The 19,928-nt window shown below is 51.1% G+C and overlaps 1 long non-coding RNA gene across 1 annotated transcript in view; it reads left to right on the top strand.

The window, feature by feature from the left end:
- The window catches only part of LOC134909926 (uncharacterized), a 39,093-nt gene that overhangs the window by 17,532 nt on the left and 1,633 nt on the right, over positions 1-19,928 (top strand). Inside the window, exons 2-3 of the long non-coding RNA XR_010176065.1 lie at positions 11,063-11,227; positions 18,763-18,910. This is a non-coding gene — a long non-coding RNA (uncharacterized LOC134909926). The remainder of the gene's footprint in view (positions 1-11,062; positions 11,228-18,762; positions 18,911-19,928) is intronic.

Below are 19,928 nucleotides of genomic sequence, written 5' to 3'. Positions count from 1 at the left end.
TGTGTACTATGTAGTGGTGGGTGTGTGTATAGTGTGTACTGTGTGTGCATGTATATATGTGGTGGTGTGTGTACTGTGTGCGCGTGTGTTTATATATGTGGTGGTGGGAGTGTGGGTATATGGTGGTTGATGTGTGTACTTTATGTGTGTGTAGTGTGTACTGTGTGTGTGTAAAGTGTATACTGTGTATATCTGGTGGAGGGGGTGTTTGTGTGTACTTTGTGTGTGTGTATATATGTGGTGGTGGAGGTGTGTGTGTGTGTGTGTGTGTGTGTATATGTGGTGGTGAGGGTGTGTGTGTATATGTGATGGTGGGGATTTGTGTGTGTATATGTGGTGGTGGGGGCATGTGTGTGTGTGTGTATATGTGCTGGTGTGTATATATGTGGGGGTATACAGTGTGTGTAGTTTGTATTGTGTGTGTGTGTGTATATGTGGTGTGTAGTGTGTGTATATATGTGGTGATGGATGTTTGTGTGTATATGCTATGTTTGGGAGGGCTGCACTAATACCTATTTGTTATATGAGTAGCAGCTGAGGAGGGAAGGGGTTCCACTAGCCCTTAGAAATTGGATACTTAGCATATATAACTCCCAGGGTTTATCCTAAATGAATAATATCACATATTCAGTCTACTTTTAAAATCTGGTATAATCCAATTTATTATGTTTTAAAGCATAAAAACACAATATTATTTACAGTTTACATGGTTTATATAATGCTGGTGGTCCTAATACCGATATACATAGACAGTACATGACAAAAAACAAGAAACATTTAAAATCATACTTGCCTACTCTCCCGGAATGGCTTGGAGGCCCCAGAAAATCGAGTGACCGTCCCCCTATACATCCTAAGGAATACATTTTTCCCTCTTTTTACCAGTTGGGAGGCTCCCTATCACTCGCTGCTCAGTTCAGAGCAGAGCAGTGGTGACCAGACACTATGCGCATGCCCACAGCGTCTATTCCAGTGTGGCAGAGGGACTGGGGGCATGGCCAGCAGCTCACAGAGCACTAACCATGCCCCCACTATGACGGAAATTGAAGGTGTGACTTGCGATTGAGTCATCTACGCGAAGCCACGCCCCATTTCTTCCCTGCTTCAGGAATCCAAATGTTGGGAGGTATGATGTGGTGGTGGTGGGGGAGTTCGTCTGTACTTTATGTGTGTGTATGTAATGTGTACTGTGTGTGTATGTGTGGTGGTGGAGGTGTGTGTGTACTTCATGTGTGTGTAGATGTGGTGGTATGTGTACTTTGTGTGTGTGTACTGAGTGTGTATATGTAGTGGTGGGGGTGTGTGTACTTTTATATGTGTACTGTGTGTCTATACCAGAGGTTCCCAAACGCTGTCCTCAAGGCACCCCAACAGTCCAGGTTTTAGGTATAGCCATGGCTCAGCACAGATGGTTAAATCAAATTGACTAAGGTGCTAATTAGGTTACCTGTGGCCAAGCATGGATACATTTAAAACCAGGACCATTGGGGTGCCTTGAGGACTGCGTTTGGGAACCTCTGGTCTATACTGTATGTGGTGGGTGGGTGTACTTTATGTGTCTAGTGTGAGTATATATGGGTGTGTGTACTATGTGTGTGTATATGTGGTTGTGTGGGGAGGTAAATGAGTTAGTGGGCACTGGGATGTTGAAATTCATCAATGAATAGCTTATGAGTGCTAGGTGGGGGTAGTTAATGGGTGCTGCTGTGTGTTGTAAGGGGTGCTGCCGTGTGAGTGTAGTAAGGGGTGCTGCTGTGTGTGATTGTAGTAAGGGGTTGTGCCATGTGTGTGTAGTAAGGGGTGCTGCGGAGTGAGTGTGATAATGGGTTCTGTGGTGTGAGTTTGGTATCGGGTGCAAGTGTGCGTAGTAAGGGGTGCTGCCGTGTGTGTGTAGTAAGGGCAGTACCAGATTAAGGTCCACATTGGCCTGGAGCTGAAATTTATGAAGGGCCTATTGCTGCTGCGCAGTGGGTGTGATTAGCGCCACAGATAATTTCTCGCTGTGTGGGCATGGGGGTGTGGTGGCATACTACTGTACATCACTGCACTTCCTCCCCACACTACTTCACTACACTATATCAATACTACATTACATCTCCACACTATGGGGCATATTTATCACAATCCACATCTGAGATGCAGATGTGATACATTTGACCAAAATCACATTGCGATAATTGAATACATTGCAGGGATGTATCAATTATCGCAAAAAGGGACAGAGCTTGCGAGAAAGAGACGCAGGAGCTTAGACTCGGGTGGGGAGGGGATAGAGACGCAGACGGGGAGGTGGTAAGGATACAGGTTGAGAGGCTGGGAGAAGCAGGTGGAGTGGGGGGCATACAGTAGATACAGGTAGAGAGGGCGCAAAGACACAGGTAGAGAGGGCGCAAAGACACAGGTGGGGAGGGGGCAGAGACACAGATGGGGAGGGGGTAGAGATGTGGGTTGGTCACAAGCACGGGTGTCAAGGGAGCGAAGATGCTGGTGGGGAAGGGGCAGAGACGCAGGTGGGGAGGAGGCAGTGGCGCGGGTGAGTCAGGTGCGGGTGTAGAGGGAGCTGAGACGCAGATGAGGAGGGGGCAGAGATGCTGTTAGGGATGTGGCAGAGATGCAGGAGGGGAGGGTGCAGAGACGCAGGAGCTGTGACACAGGTAGGGAGGGGGCAGAGACGCAGGTGGGGAGGTGGTAAAGATACAGGTTGATAGGCTGGGAGAAGCAGGTGGAGTGGGGGGCATACAGTAGATACAGGTAGAGAGGGCGCAGAGACACAGGTGAGGAGGGGGCAGAGGCGCAGGTGGGGAGGGGGCAGAGGCGCAGGTGGGGAGAGGGCAGAGACGCAGATAGGGAGAGGGCAGAGATGCAGATGGGGAGGGGGTAGAGCTGTGGCTGGGTCACAAGCACGGGTGTCGAGGGAGCGAAGATGCAGGTGGGTAAGGGGCAGAGACGCAGGTGGGGAGGAGGCAGTGGCGCGGGTGGGTTAGAGGTGCGGGTGTAGAGGGAGCTGAGACGCAGATGAGGAGGGAGCAGAGATGCTGTTAGGGATGTGGCAGAGATGCAGAAGGGGAGGGTGCAGAGACGCAGGAGCTGAGACACAGGTAGGGAGGGGGCAGAGACGCAGGTGGGGAGGTGGTAAAGATACAGGTTGATAGGCTGGGAGAAGCAGGTGGAGTGGGGCGCATAGATACAGGTGGAGAGGGGGCAGAGACACAGGTGAGGAGGGAGCAGAGACGCAGGTGGGGAGGGAGCAGAGGCGCAGGAGGGGAGGTGACAGAGACACAGGTGGGGAGGGGGCAGAGACGCAGGAGCTGAGATGCGGTTTGGGAGGGGGCAGAGACGCAGGTTGGGAGGGGGCAGAGACGCGGGTGTGGTAAGGGCAGAGACACAGGTGGGGAGGGTGCAGAGATGCAGGTGTGGAGGGGGCAGAGACACCGGTGGAAAGGGGGCAGAGACACAGGTTTGGTGGGAGCAGAGACGCAGGAGGGGAGGTGGCAGAGACCCAGGAGCTGAGATGCGGTTGGGAAGGGGGCAGAGACGCAGGTGGGGAGGGGGCAGAGATGCAGGTGGAGAGGGGGCAGAGACGCAGGTGTGGTAAGGGCAGAGATGCAGGTGGGGAGGGGGCAAAGACGCAGGTGGAGAGGGGGCAGAGACGCAGGTGGAGAGGGGGCAGAGACGCAGGTGGGGAGGGGGCAGAGACGCAGGTGGGGAGGGGACAGAGACACAGGTGGGGAGGGGGCAGAGACTCAGGTGTAGGGGGGCAGAGACACAGGTGTGGTGGGGGCAGAGACGCAGGAGGGCAGGTGGCAGAGACGCAGTAGCTGAGATGCGGTTGGGGAGGGGGCAGAGATGTATGTGGAGAGGGGGCAGAGACACAGGTGTAGTGGGGACAGAGACGCAGGAGGGGAGGTGGCAGAGATGCAGGAGCTGAGATGTGGTTGGGGAGGGGGCAGAGACGCAGGTGGAGAGGGGTCAGAGGCGCAGGTGTGGTAAGGGCAGAGATGCAGGTGGGAAGGGGCAGAGATGCAGGTGGGGAGGGGGCAGAGACACAGGTGGAGAGGGTGAAGATATGCAGGTGGAGAGGGGGCAGAGACGCAGGTGTGGTGTGGGTAGAAATTCAGGAGAGGAAGGGGGCATACTATAGGCTGCTGCAGCCACATCTGACGTCCCAGGCTATTAAGGAAAAACTTAACCGGATGGTACATAATCCCCACCACCCTTGTGCTTCTCTTTATGAGAGCATCGGGCGGGGAGAAGGGCAGCAGAGGACAGGGGGAAGAACAGAAATGGGGTCTGGTGGCGAACAGGAAAATCTGTGACCCTTGTGGTAACTGCTGCATAATGTCTATTACAAATGTCTTTTATCCCCCCAGCCCCTCCTCCCCTGCCCCATACCCCCCCCCCCCCCCCCGCTCCCCCCCTTCCCCCACGTCCCCACTGGCCACCAGCTCTAAGCCTCTGCTACCAGTACGGCTGCTTTGAAAGTAGCAGTTCAAAAGTATTCACAGCATGCGAGCTGAGCATGAGCTTCGGATCGGTCTGGGAGGAGGAGCTTCGGATCGGTCTGGGAGGCGGGGCTTCAGATCGGTCTGGGAGGCGGGGCTTCGGACTGGTTCGGGAGGCAGGACATCTGGCAGCACGGGATGGAGCATCTGACAGGTAATTGAGGTTGTTTTTCGGTGGGGTCCAGGGGCGGTGCTTCTGTTGGCCGGCTGGGCTTATGACATGTTATTTCCAGTGACCAATGGGCGAATGAGCTGCGCTGATTGTGACAGGAATTTTTTTTTCCGTCAACACTGGCTGAGCTACAGGGGAGTCCGTGGGCCTATTTTCAATGGGGGGCCTGGAGCTGCAGCTCCATCCGCCCCATTGTTAATCCGGCCCTGAGTAAGGGTTGCTGCTTTGTGTGTCTGTAGTATGAGGTGCTGTTGTGTGAGTGCAGTAAGGAGTTCTGCTATGTGAGTATAGTAAGGGGTTCTGCCATGTAATTGTAGTAAGGGCTGCTGCTGCTGTGTGTGTAGTAAGGGCTGCTGCGGATCGAGTGTGGTAATGTATTCTGTGGTGTGAATGTGGTATCGGGTGCAAAAGTGTGTGTAGTAAGGGGTTCTGCCGTGTGTGTGTAGTAACGGGTGCTGCGGTGAGAGTGTAGTAACAGGTGCTGCGGTGAGTGTGTAATAGTGGGTGCTACAGGTCATGCCCCGCCACATCACTAGTCACATCCTCGGCGGTCATATATAATAGGTCCTTTGTAAATTTCAGCTCCAGGCCCATGTGTTACTTAATATGGCACTGCTTGTTCCCTACACACACCTGTCTGTCCTTTCAACACACATACCCTGTTTCCCACAGCCCTCCCACTCAGGGCCGGTTCTAAGATTTTTGGCGCCCCGGGCAAAATATGGGGGCGTGGCTTCAATTGGGGGCGTGGTCAACGCGCTGAAAGAAAAAATAAAAATAAATAAAAAGTATACTTACCATCCCCGTTCCTGATCCAGACCCCCTCCGCCGGCGGCGCCGCTCTTCTCCTCTCCTCTCTTCTCTTCAATCTATGGAAGAGACGTTATTACGTCTCTCCCATAGAACAGCATAGACACTAGAGGTCAATTATGACCCCTAGTGTCTGTGCCACTATGCTGTGCGGTGCGCGATGACGTCATCGCGCATCGCACAGCAAAGGTCCTCTTAGACGAAGGGAAACTAGACCGTAGCTCGTCAGAGGGGTCACGGGATTGAAACAGCGGCTAAGTCGCTGTCACCATGCGTCAATGGAGGCAAGTACACTGCTGGTTGCTGCTGTGGTGCACAGGAGAGGGGAGGCGTTTGTGGCATGTCTCACAAAGTGTGAGGTCACGGCGCAGGGGAGGAAAAAACACATTTTTCAGCGCAGAGAGGGCTTCTGAGGCTTCTCTGGTGCTGCTGACTTGCTGTGATAGGAAAAATATTTTTTCCTGTTTCCAGCAGCAGGGGATGCTGTGGGCCTATTTTCATGGGGTGGCCTGGAGCTGCAGCTCCATCCGCCCCATTGTTAATCCGGCCCTGGGAACAAGGTGAGTGTGTGTGTATGGTGACTGGAGGGGCAGGCTGTGTAGGAGTGGAGGTGGGGGGGGCTTTGTGTGTGTGGTAAGATGGGCATGTTGCTGGGAATAGTTGCGTGCACAGACTCTGGGTTGGTCACATTGGAGGCTATGCTCAGGTGGGCGATCTGCACGTCTGTGGACGCTCGGTCCTTGTGCATTCTGCTGCACTATGGTGGTCATTCTGACCCGATCACACGCAGCAGTTTATCGCAGTGGTGCGATCAAGTCAGAACTGTGCATGCGCCGGCACCGCAGTACGCTGGCGCATGCCAGGCGGCCGAAGGGCGTCGGCCCGCTACGATTGCCTCTGCCTGATTGTCAGGCAGAGGCGGTCACTGGGTGGGGGGGGGTAGGGGGTGGAACGGCGGCGTTTGGCCGCCGTTTCGTGGGTGAGGTCCAGCCAACGCAGGCGTGGCAGGACCGAACGGGGGGCGGGCCGCAGTGGCTGTGTGACGTCACACAAAGCCGCTGCGGGCCGTGGAGCGATGAGTAGCTCCCGGCCACGCTAAAGCTGCGCTGGTCGGGAGCTACTCTTGAAGTGCAAAGACATCGTCGTTGTGCGATGCCTTTGCACTTCTGCGGGGGGGCTGGCACTGACATGCGGGGCGTACTAGCTCTGTGCTGGCCGTCCCCCCGCATGTCGGTGTGAATGATCGTAGCTGTGCTAAATTTAGCACAGCTACGGTCATTTCGGAATGACCCCCTACGTGCACTGGGAGGGACTTTGTTAGCAGTGTTGGACTGTTGACTGCTGGGGTGGGGGCGTGGAGGGTCACTGTTCGTCCAGCTCAGGGGATCCTGCCAGTGGTGGTTTTAGGTGCGGGCTATCAGGGCGGGCACCCGAGACGCTGCAGCCTGAGGCCGCAGTCATTCCACCAGAGCCATCAGCACCCCATCTGCTGCCTGCACCAAAATGCCCCTCGTCACTTCCTGCTCCGGCCGGCCGCCTACCATCCTGGCCACTTCACGCTGGCCGTACCCCACCGTGGAAGTATAACAAGAACATAGAGCTGAAGGACCACAGGTGCCAAATGGTGAGTGACGACTTGCTGGTGCAATTTGTATAAGGCGCTACCTGGCGCAATGTGTATAATGGGCTACTTGGCGCACTGTGTATAATGGGCTACTTGGCGCACTGTGTATAAGGGGCTACCTGGCGCACTGTGTATAAGGGGCTACCTGGCGCACTGTGTATAAGGGGCTACCTGGCGCAATGTGTATAAGGGGCTACCTGGCGCAATGTGTATAAGGGGCTACCTGGCGCAATGTGTATAAGGGGCTACCTGGCGCAATGTGTATAAGGGGCTACCTGGCGCAGTGTGTATAAGGGACTACTTGGCGCACTGTGTATAATGGGCTACCTGGCGCAATGTGTATAAGGGGCTACCTGGCGCAATGTGTATAAGGGGCTACCTGGCGCAATGTGTATAAGGGGCTACCTGGTGCAATGTGTATAAGGGGCTACCTGGCGCAATGTGTATAATGTGCTACCTGGTGCAATGGGTATAATGTGCTACCTGGTGCAAATGTGTATAAGGGGCTACTTGTGCAATGTGTATAAGGGGCTACCTGGTGCAGTTTGTATAACATGCTCTACCTAGTGCAACATGTATAAAAGGGGCTCTACCTGGCGTATTGTGTATAAGGGGCTCTACCTGGCGTGTATAAGGGGTACTACTGTGTGGTGTAATGTGACTGATGGAGACTACGGTGTGGTATAATGTGAATTGGTACTATTATGTGGCCATGCCCCTTCCCCAATGAAGCCCCTCCCCTACATTATTTGCACACGTCATCAGCGAGCACTGTCCCTGTTTTAAATGGGGAAAAGTGGGGCACCAAAGGAATCGTACACCCTGGGTGCCATAAGGTCTAGAACCAGCCCTGGATCCTGCCCCCCTCAGCAAACCCAGCCTCCACTGGGGCTGCTTACAGAGGTTTCCTCAGCTGGTTTTCCATCCCAATCTGCCCTTGGCAGCAGTCAAGCTTAGCTTCTGGAAGACAGCCCGGGAGATCGTGACTGAGTTATCTGGCTGGTGCTGATTGCTAAGTAAAGCCGGGATAAATAGCTGCTGCACAGACAGAGGTTGGTGCACGCCGTGAGGCATGGCTTCTTCATAGGGAAGGGGTGAACCCTCAGTTATCCCCCTGTAGTTGTGTCCCCAGCAGCTGTGCCACCAGTTAATTTGCCCCCTGTAGTTGTGCCCCCTGTAGCTGTGCCCTCAGTTGATTTGCGCCCAGTAGCTGTTCCCCCTGTACCAGTGCCCCCAGTAGATCTGCCCCCAGTAGCTGTGCCTCGTGTAGTTGTGCCCCCTGTAGATCTGCCCCCAGTAGCTGTGCCTCTTGTAGCTGTGCCCCCTGTAGCCGCTTTGAAACCCTAAACAAAAAAATACACCATACTTACCAGCCTCGCTCCTGCTTCTGGACAGCTGCTGCCGCTGCCTCCGGGCGCCGGCTCCTCTCTATGGGAGAGACGTCGTGACATCTCTCCCATAGCAGCGCCGCACTGACACTAGGGTCAATTTTGACCTCTAGCGTCAGTTAGCGACGCCGGCTGCAGCGGGCGCACACCGCGCTCACTGCAGCCAGGGGAGCGGGGAGAGAGGGAGGTAATACTTCTATTTCACTGCACGTTATGGAGCTGGCAGGGTGACTGGGAGCGCTAATGTATTGTAATACAGCTATATCACTGCATGTGTGGAGCTGGTAGGGTGACCAGGAGAGCTGATGTGATGTAATACGGCTATATCAGTGCACGTATGGAGCTGGCTGGGTGACCAGGAGCACTGATGTGATGTAATACGGCTATATCACTGCACGTATGAAGCTGGCTGGGTGACCGGGAGCGCTGATGAGATGTAACTATGCTATATCACTGCACGTATGGAGTTGGCAGGGTGACCGGGAGCGCTGATATGATGTAACACTGCTATATCACTGCACGTATGGAGCTGGCAGGGTGACCAGGAGCACTGATGTGATGTAACACTGCTATATCACTGCACGTATGGAGCTGGCAGGGTGACCAGGAGCACTGATGTGATGTAACATTGCTATATCACTGCACGTATGGAGTTGGCAGGGTGACCGGGAGCGCTGATATGATGTAACACTGCTATCTCACTGCACATATGGTGCTGGCAGGGTGATCGGGACTGCTGATGCGATGTAACACTGCTATATCACTGCACGTATGGAGCTGGCAGGGTGACCAGGTGACCTATTTGATCCTTATTTCTGTGTAAGGGTATCCTTATGTCTATCCCATTCATGTTTATATTGCTCTACTGTCTTAGCATCTACCACCTCTGATGGGAGGCTATTCCACTTATCCACTACCCTTTCTGTGAAGTCATTTTTCCTCAAATTTCCCCTGAACCTCCCTCCCTCCAGTGTCAGTGCATGTCCTCGTGTCCTATTACTTCTCTTCATTTGGAGAATGTTTCCCTTTTGGACCTTGTTTTACCCCTGATATATGTGACAATCTCTATCATGTCCCCCCTTTCCCTTCTCTGCTCCACACTGCACATAGGGGGTCATTCCGAGTTGATCGCTCGCTGGCAACTTTTTTCAGATAGTCGCCGCCTATGGGGGAGTGTATTTTAGCTTTGCAAGTGTGCGAACACTTTTGCAGCCGACGGCACAAAAACTTTTTTTTTTCAGTTTCTGAGTAGCTCTGGACTTACTCAGCCGCTGCGATCACTTCAGTCTTTTTGGTCCCGAAATTGACGTCAGACACCCGCCCTGCAAACGCTTGGACACGGCTGCATTTTTCCAAACATTCCCAGAAAACGGTTTGTTAACACCCACAAACGCCCTCTTTCTGTCAAATGACCTTACGTTCCGCTGTGCGAATGGATTCTTCGTTAAATCCATCACCCATCACCGATCCTCTTTGTACCCGTACGACCCGCCTGCGCGTTGCGGTGCTTATGCATGCGCAGTTTTGCCGAGATTTAACCTTATCGCAGTACTGCAAAACGTTGCTAGCGAGCGATCAACTCGGAATGACCCCCATAGTGAGATGTTTTAGTCTTTCTGGGTATGTTGTGTGATGTAGGCCATGCACCATACTAGTTGCCCTTCTTTGTACAGTCTCTAATGTAATAATATCCTTCTGAAGATATATCCTCCAGAACTAGACACAGTATTCTAGATGAGGCCGTACCAGTGACCTATACAGTGGCATTATCACTTCTCTCTGCTGCTGATTCCTCTCCCTATGCACCAAGCATCTGACTAGCCTTCCTCATTGCTGTGTTACATTGCTTACAGTGAAATGGATTGTAACTGAACCTGTCAGGCAATGAATATATGGATGTGCTTGAAAGACTTGTAAAAGAGAAAAAATAAATGATTGACTAAGTTCGTTATAGACGGACAATAATTCTAGATGTCACAAATCACATAACAACAATAACAGTGGGCTCTTGATAAAAGAAATAGGGAAATTTCAATAGAAAGAATTGAATGAGAAAAAGAAATGCTGGTACTTGTAGTGTCCCTAATAAAGGGAGTGTGATTAGTCTAATGTCCACTAGAGGATGGCGTCCCACCTCTCTGGGTATGAAGTGTCTTGTGTAATGAAGGGAGCGCCTTAATAGTTCCAAAACGTGTTACGGTCTCTATTTGTCCGACACTCAGGTGGTGGTGGTGTAAACAGAAGCCGGGTGACGATGGTAAATACCTCCAATGATTGTAAGGGGTGCCCCTATGTTGTACTATGGGTGTGGGGACTGTTAGCAGAGGTTCAGATATAAGAACTCCGGACACACTGTCCTCACCGGGGTCCATGTATGATCAGTATGACGCTCCGTTACAAGCGCCCTAATGATCCCCAGAATTCCCGGTCAAGATGGGGTCTTTATCAAGATGGCCATTACAGACTCCCTGACAAAGACCCCAGTGGGTGGATACGCGTAGGAGAACCAGCCCCTGCATGCAAGCAGAATCACCACTAATCAGAGCTCTATCCAAACTTCTTTCAGGTTCCCTCAGAAACACCGGTGTACGAGGAGAGCGCGGAGCCACAGCAGCGGCGGCCACATGATAAGAAGCCTTAACCAGAAGCCACCAGGAAACAGCAGCAGCTGTAGGAGACGCGAGGAGAACAGAAGCAGGTGGACGCTGAGACACACAGAGCGTAGGAACAGGTAAGACTCTGTAAGGAGAGGAGACAAGCCTGGCGGACCGTCCTACACAGGCCTCGAAGCTGTTGACTCTTCCCCCCCCCTCCTAATACTGGCACTGAATCCTGGGGATCATTAGGGCGCTTGTCACGCAGTGTCATCCTGATCATACCCGGACCCCGGTGAGGACAGTGTGTCCGGAGTTCTTATATCTGAACCGCTGCTAACAGTCCCCCCACCCATAGTACTTCTGTTTACAACCCCCCCCCCCCCCCCCCCCCCTCCACCACCTGAGTGCCGGACCAATAGAGACCGTAACACGTTTTGGGACTATTTAAGGGCTCCCTTCATTACACAAGACACTTCATACACAGAGAGGTGGGACGCCATCCTCTAGTGGACATAAGACTAATCACACTCCTTCTATAGGGACACTACAAGTACCAGCAACCCCCCATCTTTTCTTTCTCTATCGTCCTAGTGGATGCTGGGGTTCCTGAAAGGACCATGGGGAATAGCGGCTCCGCAGGAGACAGGGCACAAAAGTAAAGCTTTCCGATCAGGTGGTGTGCACTGGCTCCTCCCCCTATGACCCTCCTCCAAGCCAGTTAGATTTTTGTGCCCGGCCGAGAAGGGTGCAATCTAGGTGGCTCTCCTAAAGAGCTGCTTAGAAAAGTTTAGCTTAGGTTTTTTACTTTACAGTGAGTCCTGCTGGCAACAGGATCACTGCAACGAGGGACTTAGGGGAGAAGAAGTGAACTCACCTGCGTGCAGGATGGATTGGCTTCTTGGCTACTGGACATCGGCTCCAGAGGGACGATCACAGGTACAGCCTGGATGGTCACCGGAGCCTTGCCGCCGGCCCCCTTGCAGATGCTGAAGTAAGAAGAGGTCCAGAATCGGCGGCAGAAGACTCCTCAGTCTTCTAAAGGTAGCGCACAGCACTGCAGCTGTGCGCCATTTTCCTCTCAGCACACTTCACACGGCAGTCACTGAGGGTGCAGGGCGCTGGGAGGGGGGCGCCCTGGGAGGCAAATGAATACCTATTTTGGCTAAAAATACCTCACATATAGCCTCCGGAGGCTATATGGAGATATTTAACCCCTGCCAGAATCCGTTAAGAGCGGGAGACGAGGCCGCCGAAAAAGGGGCGGGGCCTATCTCCTCAGCACACAGCGCCATTTTCCCTCACAGAAAGGCTGGAGGGAAGGCTCCCAGGCTCTCCCCTGCACTGCACTACAGAAACAGGGTTAAAACAGAGAGGGGGGGCACTAATTTGGCGTTAGAAATATATAAAAAATGCTATAAGGGAAAACACTTATATAAGGTTGTCCCTATATAATTATAGCCTTTTTGGTGTGTGCTGGCAAACTCTCCCTCTGTCTCTCCAAAGGGCTAGTGGGTCCTGTCCTCTATCAGAGCATTCCCTGTGTGTGTGCTGTGTGTCGGTACGTGTGTGTCGACATGTAGGAGGACGATGTTGGTGAGGAGGCGGAGCAATTGCCTGTAATGGTGATGTCACTCTCTAGGGAGTCGACACCGGAATGGATGGCTTATTTAGGAAATTACGTGATAATGTCAACACGCTGCAAGGTCGGTTGACGACATGAGACGGCCGACAAACAATTAGTACCGGTCCAGACGTCTCAAAAACACCGTCAGGGGTTTTTAAAACGCCCGTTTACTTTAGTCGGTCGACACAGACACAGACAGGGACACTGAATCCAGTGTCGACGGTGAATAAACAAACGTATTCCTTATTAGGGCCACACGTTAAAGGCAATGAAGGAGGTGTTACATATTTCTGATACTACAAGTACCACAAAAGAGGGTATTATGTGGGATGTGAAAAAACTACCATAGTTTTTCCTGAATCAGATAAATTAAATAAAGTGTGTGATGATGCGTGGGTTCCCCCCGATAGAAAATTATGGGCGGTATACCCTTTCCCGCCAGAAGTTAGGGCGCGTTGGGAAACACCCCTTAGGGTGGATAAGGCGCTCACACGCTTATCAAAACAAGTGGCGGTACCGTCTATAGATAGGGCCGTCCTCAAGGACCAGCTGACAGGAGGCTGGAAAATATCATAAAAAGTATATACACACATACTGGTGTTATACTGCGACCAGCGATCGCCTCAGCCTGGATGTGCAGAGCTGGGGTGGCTTGGTCGGATTCCCTGACTAAAAATATTGATACCCTTGACAGGGACAGTATTTTATTGACTATAGAGCATTTAAAGGATGCATTTCTATATATGCGAGATGCACAGAGAGATATTTGCACTCTGGCATCAAGAGTAAATGCGATGTCCATAACTGCCAGAAGATGTTATGGACACGACAGTGGTCAGGTGATGCAGATTCCAAACGGCACAAAGGTGTATTGCCGTATAAAGGAAGAGGAGTTATTTGGGGTCGGTCCATCGGATCTGGTGGCCACGGCAACTGCTGGAAAATCCACCGTTTTTACCCTAAGTCACATCTCTGCAGAAAAAGACACCGTCTTTTCAGCCTCAGTCCTTTCGTCCCTATAAGATCATATCTGCCCAGGGATAGAGGAAAGGGAAGAAGACTGCAGCAGGCAGCCCATTCCCAGGAACAGAAGCGTTCCACCGCTTCTGACAAGTTCTCAGCATGGCGCTGAGACCGTACAGGACCCCTGGATCCTACAAGTAGTATCCCAGGGGTACAGATTGGAATGTCGAGACGTTTCCCCTTCGCAGGCTCCTGAAGTCTGCTTTACCAAGGTCTCCCTCCGACAAGGAGGCAGTATGGGAAAAAATTCACAAGCTGTATTCCCAGCAGGTGATAATTAAATTACCCCTCCTACTACAAGAAAAGGGGTATTATTCCACACTATATTGTGGTACTGAAGCCAGAAGGCTAGGTGAGACTTATTCTAAAAATTTTTTTGAACACTTACAAAGGTTCAAATCAAGATGGAGTCACTCAGAGCAGTGATAACGAACCAGGAAGAAGGGGACTATATAGTGTCCCGGGACATCAGGGATGCTTACCTCTATGTCCCAAATTTGCCCTTCTCACTAAGGGTACCTCAGGTTCGTGGTGCAGAACTGTCACTATCAGTTTCAGACGCTGCCGTTTGGATTGTCCACGGCACCCCGGGTCTTTACCAAGGTAATGGCCGAAATGATGATTCTTCTTCGAAGAAAAGGCGTCTTAATTATCCCTTACTTGGACGATCTCCTGATAAGGGCATAGTCCAGGGAACAGTTGGAGGTCGGAGTAGCACTATCTAGGATACTGCTACAACAGCACGGGTGGATTCTAAATATTCCAAAATCGCAGCTGATCCCGACGACACGTCTGCTGTGCCTAGGGATGATTCTGGACACAGTCCAGAAAAAGGTGTTTCTCCCGGAAGAGAAAGCCAGGGAGTTATCCGAGCTAGTCAGGAACCTCCTAAAAACAGTGCATCATTGCACAAGGGTCCTGGTAAAAATGGTGGCTTCCTACGAAGCAATTCCATTCGGCAGATTTCACGCAAGAACTTTTCAGTGGGATCTGCTGGACAAATGGTCCGGATCGCATCTTCAGATGCATCAGCGGATAACCCTATATCCAAGGACAAGGGTGTCTCTCCTGTGGTGGTTATAGAGTGCTCATCTTCTAGAGGGCCGCAGATTCGGCATTCAGGATTGGATGCTGGTGACCACGGAGCCCAGCCCGAGAGGCTGGGGAGCAGTCACACAAGGAAAAAATTTCCAGGGAGTGTGATCAAGTCTGGAGACTTTTCTCCACATAAATATACTGGAGCTAAGGGTAAATTTATAATGCTCTAAGCTTAGCAAGACCTCTGCTTCAAGGTCAGCCGGTATTGATCCAGTGGGAAAAACATCACGGCAGTCGCCCACGTAAACAGACAGGGCGACACAAGAAGCAGGAGGGCAATGGCAAAAACTGCAAGGACTTTTCGCTGGGCGGAAAATCATGTGATAGCACTGTCAGCAGTGTTTCATCCCGGGAATGGAAACTGGGAAGCAGACTTCCTCAGCAGGCACGACCTCCACCCGGGAGAGTGGAAACTTCATCGGGAAGTTTTTTCCACATGATTGTAAACCGTTGGGAAATACCAAAGGTGGACATGATGGCGTCCCGTCTGAACAAAAAAACGGGACAGGTATTGCGCCAGGTCAAGAGACCCTCAGGCAATAGCTGTGGACGTTCTGGTAACACCGTGGGTGTACCAGTCGGTGTATGTGTTCCCTCCTCTGCTTCTCATACCTAAGGTGCTGAGAATTATAAGACGTAGAGGAGTAAGAACTATACTCATGGCTCCGGATTGGCCAAGAAGGACTTGGTACCCGGAACTTCAAGAGATGCTTACAGAGGTCTTATGGCCTCTGCCGCTAAGAAGGGACTTGCTTCAGCAAGTACCATGTCTGTTCCAAGACTTACCGCAGCTGCGTTTTGTCGGCATGGCGGTGGAAAGCCGGATCCTAAGGGAAAAAGGCATTCCGGAAGAGGTCATTCCTACCCTGGTCAAAGCCAGAAAGGAGGTGACCGCACAACATTATCACCACATGTGGCGAAAATATGTTGCGTGGTGTGAGGCCAGGAAGGCCCCACAAAGAAATTTCAACTCGGTCGTTTCCTGCATTTCCTGCAAACAGGAGTGTCTATGGGCCATCAAATTGGGGTCCATTAAGGTTCAAATTTCGGCCCTGTCGATTTTCTTCCAGAAAGAATTGGCTTCAGTTCCTGAAGTCCAGAAGTTTGTCAAGGGAGTATTGCATATACAACCCCCTTTTGTGCCTCCAGTGGCACTGTGGGATCTCAACGTAGTTCTGGGATTCCTCAAATCACATTGGTTTAAAACCAGTCAAATCTGTGGATTTGAAGCATCTCACATGAAAAGTGACCATGCTCTTGGCCCTGGCCTGGACCAGGCGAGTGTCAAATTGGTGGTTTTTTCTCAAAAAAGCCCATATCTGTTTGTCCATTCGGACAGGGCAGAGCTGCGGACTCGTCCCCAGTTCTCTCCCTAAGGTGGTGTCAGTGTTTCACCTGAACCAGCTTATTATGGTGCCTTGCACCTACTAGGGACTTGGAGGACTCCAAGTTGCTAGATGTTGTCAGGGCCCTGAAAATATGTTCCAGGACGGCTGGAGTCAGGAAAACTGACTTGCTGTTATCCTGTATGCACCCAACAAACTGGGTGCTCTTGCTTCTAAGCAGACTATTGCTAGTTGGATGTGTAATACAATTCAGCTTGCACATTCTGTGGCAGGCCTGCCACAGCCAAAATATGTAAATGCCCATTCCACAAGGAAGGTGGGCTCATCTTGGGCGGCTGCCCGAGGGGTCTCGGCTTTACAACTTTGCCGAGCAGCTACTTGGTCAGGGGCAAACACGTTTGCTAAATTCTACAAATTTGATACCCTGGCTAAGGAGGACCTGGAGTTCTCTCATTCGGTGCTGCAGAGTCATCCGCACTCTCCCGCCCGTTTGGGAGCTTTGGTATAATCCCCATGGTCCTTTCAGGAACCCCAGCATCCACTAGGACGATAGAGAAAATAAGAATTTACTTACCGATAATTCTATTTCTCGGAGTCCGTAGTGGATGCTGGGCGCCCATCCCAAGTGCGGATTATCTGCAATACTTGTACATAGTTACAAAAATCGGGTTATTATTGTTGTGAGCCATCTTTTCAGAGGCTCCGCTGTTATCATACTGTTAACTGGGTTTAGATCACAAGTTGTACGGTGTGATTGGTGTGGCTGGTATGAGTCTTACCCGGGATTCAAAATTCCTCCCTTATTGTGTACGCTCGTCCGGGCACAGTACCTAACTGGCTTGGAGGAGGGTCATAGGGGGAGGAGCCAGTGCACACCACCTGATCGGAAAGCTTTACTTTTGTGCCCTGTCTCCTGCGGAGCCGCTATTCCCCATGGTCCTTTCAGGAACCCCAGCATCCACTACGGACTCCGAGAAATAGAATTATCGGTAAGTAAATTCTTATTTTTTCTCATTTAGTTCTTTCTATTGCAATTTCCCTATTTCTTTTATCAAGAGCCAACTGTGATTGTTATGTGATTTGTGACATCTAGAATTGTCTGTCGATAACGAACTTAGTAAATAATTTTTTTTCCCTCTCTTACATGTCTTTCAAGCACATCCATATATTCATTGCCTGACAGGCGCAGTTACAATCCATTTCACTGTTAGTATTTTATAGGGAGGTTTGGGGGAAGCCCCATCTTACAATCTTGCTGCCCACAACAATATGCCCGTATCGGTGAGCGCGAAGTGAAATCTTCTAGTCAAATTAGTTACGTTGCTTACCTGCCTTTATGTCACCTGAGATAGTGACTCCTAGATCCCTTTCCTCCTCAGTAGTTCCTAGTATAGTGTCATTAATACTATATTTAGCCTTTGTTACCTGAGATAGTGACTCCTAGATCCCTTTCCTCCTCAGTAGTTCCCAGTATAATGCCATTAATACTATATTTAGCCTTTGGATATTTGAGACCCCAAGTGCATGATTTTGCATTTTTTTGGCATTAAACTGTAATTGAGGTGGTAATGGAGAGAGGATGAGATGAGGTGGTGTGGGGTAAATGGGATTGGAGCAGCAGAAAGAGCAGTGGGGTATTAGAGGGGTAAAGGGGGGAGAATGATATAATAGTTGTGGGGTAAATGGGATTGAAACAGCAGAAAGCGCAGTGTGGTATTAGAGGGGTAATGTAGGGAGAATGATATAATAGGTGTGGGGTAAATGGGATTGGAGCAGTAGTAGAAGGGAATTGGGCTCTGTAACTTCAGGGAAGGGTAATGGAGGAACTAGAGAATGGGTCTTGGATTTTATGAAAGATGAATAAGGGAAATTGAGACAGCGGGACATAGGTGGTAAGAGTGGAGCCATGGGAGTATCAGAGGGGAGTACATTGGGATAATAGAGTAAGGCAGATGATGGTTTCCTTAGGGTATGGGAGAGGTGTCTGGAACAGGAATGGAGGTAATAAAGGATGAAGAGATAATAGAAGGATGGGAGGTGTAGTGGAGTGGTTAGTACAGGGGACAGAAGTGTAAAAGTAATGAAAGTTGGGCTAATAGAGGGTGGGTGGATGAAGGAGGCAAACTGGCGATAATGGAGGGTGAGGTGATTGGTAGTGGGGTTGTTAGAAGGAGGGGAATGGGGGTGATTGCGGGTGGAAGGGAGAGCTGTCTGGGTACAATAGGTGGTCTGAAATGATAAGGGAGGAGAATGAGCGAACTAGAGTAGGGGGCTGTGGCCTTAGTGAAAATGGAGGGAAGTTAGCGGAACTGGAGCACCAGGATGGTGAGAGTTGTACAGGGCAACAGTGCATGCTGGTGCTATATAACTGCATTGGGGGTCTGGGCATGTGGCCCCTCTATCTCAATTAGTTGTGGGGGAGGGTTGTTCTGCTGAATAGTGGGTGCACTGTCCGTATCCATCTGAAAAGCCCCAGCAATTCTGTGATATATGTATTACCTCTTCCATACTATGTCCATGCTGCTCTCTGTGGGGCTTATATGATGTGATGTCCTGACGGCTGGTGTCTCTCTTCCAGGCATGCAGATGAAGAGCTCAGAGTGGAAACAATGCAAGTCTAATGCTCAGGTGTGGAGAACCGGGGGTATGGAGGAGTCCCAGTGGAAAGTAAAGGGATCGGTGACTGACCAGTTCCATCCAGAAGATTGGGACCATCCACTATCTGGGTGTGTAGGCTTGTCCATTACTCTGTATCTTCCTGTCCATCATACCTCCCTCTCTGCAGGCCTTTCCCTCTTCAGATTGGCTGCTTTATGTCATTATAGAGGTGTTCTCCGTAGCACCATAGGTGCTGTGACCGTGTTATAGCATAAATCAGGGGGAATGCTTCAGTTACCTGCTTATTCCAGTTACCAAATTCTCCAATATGTGTTCATGAGAATACACCTACACCACCCTGACATGTGTCCCACGTACCTGTATATCCTGCACGGTGCTGTCCACAGTGCGTTACCTGTAATCCCAGCAATCTCCCATATCATTGTACCGTGCCCCTCACATACACAAGGCTCCAATATGTGTCAGTGAGAATACACCTGTACCCAGGGCCGTAACTAGGTGTGTGCTCCGCACATAGCGCTGCAGGGTAGGGGGCGCTGTTGACAGCACTTGTCAATTATAAATGATCTAATTAATTTCACTTGCAGTTTCCTCCCTTTTTGAAGCCCAGCATCTACTGACCGCCCCTGTCTCCTATCCCCACCCCTATTGTCGCTAATACCTATACAGCATTTATGGACTTGACTTGAGAGCTCCTTGTTGTTCAGTCGCACTGTCCTTCATTACATTTCAGGATGCTGATGTGCCCAGGATACAAACCCATTGCCTATGACATTGCAGTCGGACACACTATTCATTGAGCTATCTGCCCTTGCATAGAAAGCTAGAGAATTCCAAGCTGGAGAGTTCTAACCATTTTCAGTTTACCTTGTACTTTTTGTAAAGGGGTGATAAGCGTTACCTGTAATCCCAGCAATCGCCCATATCATTGTACCGGGTTCACTACGATATGCCGGCGGTCGGGCTCCCGGCGCCCAGCATACCGGCGCCGTGAGCCCGACCGCCGGCTTACCGACAGTGTGGCGAGCGCAAATGAGCCCCTTGCGGGCTCGCCACGCTACGGGCACGGTGGCACGCTAGGCGCGCCACACTATTTTATTCTCCCTCCAGGGGGGTCATGGACCC

The sequence above is a fragment of the Pseudophryne corroboree genome, chromosome 4, assembly GCF_028390025.1.
Source record: "Pseudophryne corroboree isolate aPseCor3 chromosome 4, aPseCor3.hap2, whole genome shotgun sequence".
NCBI lineage: Eukaryota > Metazoa > Chordata > Amphibia > Anura > Myobatrachidae > Pseudophryne > Pseudophryne corroboree.
This window is presented reverse-complemented; position numbering and strand designations above follow the sequence as displayed.